Consider the following 7,353-nt stretch of genomic DNA (forward strand, 5'->3'; position numbering starts at 1 on the left):
TATATGTACGAGAGAAACGAAGGAAGAATATAGTTTTCTACGAACGAAAGAAAGAAAAGGAGTTATCCTTTATCCTTCGAACTTTGCTGAAAACGACCTGCTTTCCAGTCGTTTTCAAGGTTTTATTATAGGGACGACTTGTACATGCATACAGATGTATTTGTACGAAGCGGAAAACGCGACAGATAACTCCGTTTCATTTTGCGAGAGATGTCAGTATACGTGTATATGCGCGCGTCTTTGTATTATATTTTGTCACCTGGGATATGAATATTTCCCTGTTCACGAAAAGAAGTGACGGAACAAATTTTTTTTTTTCGTAGGAAATGAAAAGACATCGTTGTTTAACGAAGAATATCAGAGAAGAGATTTGTTTCTTGCCTGGAGAACATTTTTTAATTAGATCGTCTGCCCCGCATCGCGGCAGAACGAGCTTGGTACGACAGAAATGTATTTTTCACCCTGTTTGAGAATCTGTTACGATGTCTTGCAGCCCTAAAGGTGTCTCGCACGCTACAAAATAAAATAACGCGGGACATCGAGGGATGCAGCGTGCACGTGCAATATATTTTTCTCGGCATCACGAGTGTATTAAGCGCAGTTGTATCAGTTAAGTATATTTTATGTAAATCTAGTGGCGTAAGTTCGTAAGTTAAAAATAAAAGAATTGTGATCCAACTTCATCTTTTCGATTGGGGTGATTTTCAGACACAGCCGAGTTCCACTCGTTCTCCGTTACCTTCGTTTGGATAGCAAGTACTGAGGATAGATAGTTATTGCAGAAGGAATTGCACGTCTAAATATCAAAATTGAATTTTGACAGGAAGTTGACATGTTTTCTATGTTTTCAAAGACAGTTCGAATTATTTAAATACTAAAGTAGACGCTTTTTGCTTAGAATTAGAAGACTGGTGGCTATCGAAGAGTTTCTTACAAATCTACAAGCTCAAACTCATCTCTTAATACTATAACTGAAGAATCGAATAGTCAAGAAGTATTGCAGAAGAGTACTCCTATAAAGATTAGTAGTTCGAGTCAGTAGGTACTTATTAATACCAACAAATTAGTAAACGTTCAGTTTTTCTGCGAGATAGAAGTTTCTACGATATCGATCAATTAGTCAGAAAACTTGCTAGCGTCTACTTTTCAACGATTCATTTATTTCTCCACTTTCATCCTGACAACGCAACACGTTCCTCGCCAAAGTTCGTCTCGGCGGACGTGTGTCGCTGATACATCAATAATCCTCCGAAGGGACAGTGTTTTTTTTTTCCAGGGCACGGTCCGCAGGGTCAGCCGTTCGTTTCTTCCCTCGCAAGCTGACGCCAGAGCGGAGACTGCCGCTCTTACCCCTAAAAGCGTAACACGACGGAAGAGGACCGTCATCTTGGATCCCCCGAAAGCCACGGCGATATTGTACGTGCAGCCGCTACCCCGTCGACAGCTGGCTCCCTCGTCTCCCGCTTCGTACAGCCAAGGATATCACGGTACGCTTCGATCTCGCTTCGAACGAAAAGTCACGGATTAATCGTTCCGCACCCTCCGCGTTGCTCCGACCTTGCTACGAGCCGGCTTGGGGCGACCTGATCTCGTTAGGGTGACGTTTAAATCACATTATGCAGACTGATCGGTTTACGATCGCCGGTGCAGCGGCGATACGATCATCAAGATGTTTACCTCCCGCTTAGATTTGTCCATTTACTAGGTGGCGGGTGGTGGGTGTCTTGGGTTTTACCAGACAGACGATTGTTTAATTTGATTACAGTTGAGTGAATTCAAAGTTTGGGTTGGAAATTCTGAATTTCAAAACGAATGGAATCTTGAAGCTAATTATATGGTCAGCTGTCCTAATATATCGCACAGAAATATTAGATGAGAGTCAAAACCTCCTATGTTTCTATATCTAAATCTTTAACAAAAGCGCTAACTTGTTTAAATGCTTCAAACAATGAGTCGAGACTAGTCGCTCCATAACATTAGGGCAACTGACCGTACTCAATCGCAGCAGTCTTGCCGCCTCGAAAAGGTCACATTCTCAGCCATTTTTCGATCAACCCCCGCACCTTTTCTCATCTACACATCACGCCTCTGCCAGTTTCATCGCATCGCCAATCACCTTACCCGTCCTTGTCGTCTCACCTTGCTCGCCATCCACGCGCACTCTCGCAGAGCCTCTCCACTCGCCTACGAAGGTACCCAGAGTTCGCCTCCTCGCGGACATCACCGAGGGATGTCCCATATTCCGCGGCGCGATGAATATAAACGGCTGCGTGGCAGCGAGGGTTGTTTTAATCCGCGCGCGTGAAACCTTCAAGTCGAATGCGAACTTTGGCCGCGTCCGCGAGTTTCGCTGAACGGCCGACCCGGGATAAGGTTAAAGGTTATCGTTCGAGGGACGACGGAAGAGGGAACACCGTAGCCATGAGGCTCGTTTTCCCGGCTCCGCCTCCCTCTACGTTTGATATTCCACCCCCGCGTGGATGGCATGCGCGTTCGACGTACCTCGCGAGGGTTCTCAAACCCCCTGTTGGACGCGTTTCGCGTAACCTTCCCGCTGAATAATCTGGAATTATTGAACGACCGATCTTTTTCAGGCTAATCACGAATTAATCGGCTATTTAGGCGAATCGGACAGAATTGGGGCTCGCTGAGTGATTTCAGGATTTCATATTATCGTGCGAAACAGTCGATGTGTGATATGTCGGATGAAATAAGACTAGTTACGGATAAAAGGGAAATTGTATTAAGTAGTAAATTTGTAATTGAGCGAGTTGTAACGGAAGTTAAAATGCTTTGAGTAGGAATCATTGGTATTTCCAATATGGAAATGTTATAGTAGAAATATAGAATAGAGATTAGTCCAGATAAATTGGTCTAATATGAGATGAACAAAAATAATGCGATATTTAATTTGTTCAAAAAGTAGACAAAGCTGAGAAAGTTATAATTTAGGATGAAATCGCAATGGACAGCGGAGAATGACAATGACCGAGAAACTTGACCAACAATACCCTGACAGTATCTACGAGTGAATAAATCAACTAGCTTTGGTTGCTCGAAAGGCAACGGTGAAAAGTATCGTTGTGGACACAGCTGACAGGGCTTCACCGATTACCCTTGCTAGATTTGACACGCTATTAGCCACGAAGTTCTCGTGTTTGCTTAACTATCGATTAACCATGCCTCCGATGCCCGCGAACTAATCACAGGTGTCTCGGTTTGTTTTTACTCTCGTACAGGTTCACCCTTGTAATCCTGACTGATCTCGTCATTTTTAACACGAGATAGAATGTATGCCAACAAACGTAATCTCCCGTTACAAATTGTATTGGGCTGGCAAGAGAGTAGTTTCGATTTCGTAGCGTGAAATAAAACTTATTTTTTCTGTACAAAGAATAAACTAACAGCTATAGAGAAAATCGCGTGCAACTTGCTCGTAACCAAGCTTAAATGTGACTGACGCGAAATGTCAAGTAGAAGAAATCATAAGTTTCGTTGACAGAAGTCTTTCGAAGCAATCATAACGTTATTTATGTGTGAACATCGAAAATACTTTTTTGCCAACTTAATACTATCACACTTTTAACGACATAGACTTCGAACCCTTAGAATGTGTACGTATACGCACATATAAGGCCTAAATCAATGACGAAAAAAACACTCGATCCTCGAATCGTCTGCAGATCACGCTCTAATGCCGCGGAATACTAGGTGGCGAGCCAGCTTTTGAATATACCCCAGGACCATTATGACGCCTGGTCGATCCTATAGAAAGACGAGTCCCATTCTCGTGGATCCCGTACAACAAGCAGGATCCACCGTTTCCACTATTCAGACCGCCACTGTGTTTGACCACAAACTGTTTTAATCCCTCTGTTACTTCTATTTGCGTTTCTCAAATCCTTGAGCAATATCTTCTCGATCGTGATCCAACGTCAGCCACTTCACGACCGCCATCGCGGTCGCGCGTTTATCGATTTTTCATTTTTTTTGTTAGCAACTTACTTAGGATCGAACAAAAATTAGGAATGTGAAGTCTGCTTGCGATTCGTTGGAAAGATTAGGAAACTTCAGCGAGATGTAAGAAGAAGTTTGCAAAAGTAAAATAAGGGAACTAGGGTGGGTTGTTTTAGAACTTTTCCAAAGGGTAGTTTCGAGTTGCAGTTAAAATGTTCTACTAAGAGTTATGCTTTTTTCTTAATTATGTCAAATATTTTCCACTTATAATTATCGACTCTGCAAGTTGCCTTAATGAACAAATCAAAGCTATCGTCACATCTGCCAATCTTATGAAAAATATACACAGTCCAGAAAATTGCCATTCCAATTCACCAGGCCAAGGATTCAATATATCCCACTAACGTCTACCCTTTAATTACAGGTGGACCCAACATCCAGCAGCAGTGTGCAAAGAAAAAAAGGAGGCCTGTTTCCTCGGTACAAGCGCCCAGATCCACGCGAATATGTATCCTCGTCCCGTCATTTCCTCCCTCAAGCAACCTTCCAGCGTTACATTTACGACGAGACTTACGATTACCCTAGCCGTCAGAATTAGAGGAGAGAGAGCGGGTGGAAAAGGACGGGTCGCTCAATCTGCTCCGAAATTTCGGCTGGGCCCCGATGTCTGTAAGTGTCCTTACGATCTTTGCTTTACCCAATATCTTCTTGGCTCCGCGCGTTCACCGGGTCCTTCCACTGCGACGTTTAGCTTTCCTGGTGGGGGTACTTTTATTAAAACTCCCGTCAATAGTGCGGTGAGGAGGAGCAGGGAGGCTCCTACTACAGGACGAGGCTTGCGCTTTATACAATGCTACAGCACAGCGTAGACCCGGTGCGTCGACAGAGACCGCCGCTAGGACGCGTTCCTCCGCCATTGGATGGAAGACTGATACCTGTCTCGGGGTTGTTTTCGTTCGCACGGGGGTTGCGGAAGGGATTCGAGAGCCAGAGGAACGTTTCGAGGCGCGTGGTGATCGATTTCGCGCGCCATACGAGAAAAATGCCGGATGGATGTATTTTTTCGACTTAGCTCAAAGGAGGATCCGCTCGTGATGATTTTCAATCTTGATTCAGTTTCTTTCTACGATTAGATGGAGGCTTAAGGTTGTTTTGGATCTGTTTGTTAATCAACTCGTATGGTAATTGTACTTCGTATTTCTTTGTGATCTGTTTCTCGTGGGTTTTTTTGTGTCACTGTACACATTGACGTTTCTGAGACTCACGTTTCTGGATTTAGTTTGTCTCTTATTTTTTGGTACGAAGGCATCTGTGCAAGATTTATTCTTTTATAGTATGAATGATTTTGGGTACGATGGGGTGTAGCGAATGTATCCATCTCGTTTCCCTTTAAATTCGAGGCAATGCGTAGCGAGGAACGCGGCGCGTTCTTTATGAGTTGGTCCGCTCGATTTTTAATTAAATCTTACAGAACACTCGAAGGGATAAAAGGAGATCCGTCCCTTAAACTTCGTACGACGTAGCGTTCTAAATAACTAAGACATGTCGCGCGGCTTATTCGGCGTTTTTAGCGCTCGGCAAATAACGCGCTTCTGTCCGAAATTAAAAGGGAAGTCTCCCTCAAAATACGTTTCACGTGAAAAAATTCATTCCTAAATAAATGCTTCCTAATCTTTTATTTTCGATTAGTCTTCGATTAGTTTAGCGAGAAAGAAGATGTGCAGTAGCTATAGAAAGTATGCGCGTATTCGTACTTATCAATTAAGCTACGCTCTTCGTGATATCAAATTTTTTGCGGCCGCACGATGTATTCTTAAACGAGGTAATAATTTAATATACTCAGACATCCGAGTAATTAAAGTAAATGCGAAATAGTAATCGTTATTTCTCTTTATCGTATTACATTTTATTTCGACGTGTTATGTCTCATTTCCACGCGTTTCACGTTCGTAATTCTTATATTTCATTACAATCGCGCGTGAAATATTGCGAACGACGTTGCTAATAATAACGTTGCATTGTCACGTTGCTTTAATTGAAACGTATGTCGCGTAACCTTCATTTACCTAATTGTATTCGTTAATTGGAACGATCTGCACTCATTCAGCGACAAGCAATGACGGATACGGAGATTCGTGTTTCGTGGTAATAAAAATATCCGTCGATATTAAAACGCGAAATATTAATTGCGAAAAAACGTTTCGAAAAGCGGAAATTTCGAGCAGAGAAGAGTCGAGCGAGGGGGAAAAAAGTCAACGTATCCGCGAGCGAACGGAATTAATCGCGGAACGGATCATTTGAAATATCCCTCCTTTGGATTTGATTCATTTCTTGGAAAGATTGCAAACAGAACGGCCCCGTAGGAATTTTTTATCATCCAGATCTTTCAATATTACTGCGAATTCGCTTTAGAATATTCATGATTCGATCGAAGCGGAGTTCTCCTGGAAAAATATCGCGACTATCTGTTTTTTGATATCGAAAAGTAAATGGAAATAAGTATCTATCGAACTTCATGAGAATCGAGCATTCTCTTGGTATTTCTCGAGAGGCATACGTATTAAAAATATATATAAATATTTGTAATGAAAAATGTTATGGAACGCTTGAAGTATCATAAGCGATGTCTTTCGTATTTTTACTGTGGTTCTACATGAAGATGAGATAAGTTTTTGTTTTTTTTAGTAGCTTCATGGGGTAATTTTATTAAGGAGAGTAGGAAAATAAGAATGCGCTCGCTGATCGTAATATAATTCGCTTCCAGGGAAAATATCATAGATTTTATGGTCCGCGTGGCTATCAGCGCTTCGATATTGTCTGAAAACGATTTAAAAAAAAGCAAAGTCAATTGTTCGCCAAGATATTAATCCATATCTTTCAATACTCTCTCAAAATTCTTTTTCTTCACAAGAGAAAGGCAATGTTAAATGTCAAGCGTGGAATCTTGAAACTTGAACACCTCGAGTCAACTAAACGGTACAATTTCCACGAATAAAGCGTTTTCAAATCACTTAAAACGAGATATCGCGAGTTCCATTAATTCGACCAATTCCAACGAAGAGCTGTACGATCATTCTCGCGATCAATCTTGAATTTTGAACAGAATCGAGGCAAAGAATCGTCGTGGATTTCACTCGCAACCCCGTACGTGGACGGTGGGCCTCCTTTACACTCCATTCAGCGCCTGCATGGTCCTTCGCTCGTATTTAATTTAATTGTACAGTGGCGTTGCGCTCGTGGAAGCAACACTTCCTTAGAAATCGTAAGAATGTACGCACACAGCCGACCAAGCAGGGTGCCTGGGGGTGGATGGGCGGTTGGAAACGTACACGTGACCAACCACCGTGGACCTCACGCATGCCCCGTTTAATACCACAGCTTGACGGCTTGGTCGGC

The sequence above is a fragment of the Xylocopa sonorina genome, chromosome 8, assembly GCF_050948175.1.
Source record: "Xylocopa sonorina isolate GNS202 chromosome 8, iyXylSono1_principal, whole genome shotgun sequence".
Taxonomy (NCBI): Eukaryota; Metazoa; Arthropoda; class Insecta; order Hymenoptera; family Apidae; genus Xylocopa; species Xylocopa sonorina.